The sequence below is a fragment of the Rhincodon typus genome, unplaced genomic scaffold (assembly GCF_021869965.1).
Source record: "Rhincodon typus isolate 14 unplaced genomic scaffold, sRhiTyp1.1 hic_rhity00000101, whole genome shotgun sequence".
NCBI lineage: Eukaryota > Metazoa > Chordata > Chondrichthyes > Orectolobiformes > Rhincodontidae > Rhincodon > Rhincodon typus.
In genome coordinates this window covers 54,734-55,750 of record NW_025965739.1, presented here as the reverse complement: position 1 = coordinate 55,750, position 1,017 = coordinate 54,734, and positions in this window count along the sequence as shown.

Genomic DNA, 1,017 nt, shown 5'->3' with positions numbered 1-1,017 from the left:
TCTTGAAGCTTTTCTACAGAGCATGTCAACCAGCGATTAAAGGACACGGTTAGAGATCATAAGGGCTCGCCTGGGATGTGAATCCCGGACCTCTCACAACACCTATATTAGCCCAAAATGAAAGTCATACCTCTAGACTAACGAGCGAGCAACAGTTATGGCTCTTAATAGCAAACTAGGTGACACTCATACAGTGATGTTGTCCCTATTTCAGATGTCGGAGACGCGGGTTCAAGTTCCATCTGTTCTGGAGGTGTGTGATAACATCTCTGAACAAGCTGATTACATTAAAATAAAACAGTTGCTTCAGCAAGTGAAAGCAGCAATGAACAGCTTCTTCCCATTCTGTCTCCATGTTCCCGGGAAGCTGTTCTTTGCTCCATTCCCCTCAGGACCGGGCGCTCTTCATTAGCAGATAGATTAAACCATTTCCCTCCACCGGCTGACAGTGCTGGGGGATGGTATACGCCATGCAGCTCCCTCTCAAACACTGGAAAGGGAAACGAACAGAAGAGGCAGAACCAGATTTGTGTAGGAAATTAAACAACGATTGGGAACTTTCGTCAAATGGCATTACCGGAGACAGGGAGAAGGATGCAAAACTGCTGGAAAGGAGAGAATTTGAAACTGGAGACTATTACCTTTAGAAACTTAGTATGGCATCTTTCTATGCAGCCTGTTTGGTGCTCAGGATTCACATAGCAATCTTACAGAAAGACTTGCAACTCAGATGTCGGCTTCTTTGCTGTGACAGCAACAGTCCCAGATTAAGAGAATCCGAGTGAAACACTCACTCACTGAGAGTCATCCCCAACGTCCCTGAGCTGCGGAGCTACAGACAATTCAAAGCGGAAGGGAGGGTTAAAAATGAGCCATTGTTTTTTACTCGTTCTGTCACAGAAAACGTGAACAAAGACAGAAGTCACACGACACCAGGTTATAGCCCAACAGGTTTATGTGAAATCACACACTTTCACAGCGCTGCTCCTCCATCAGGTGAAGTGACACTTTTCACCG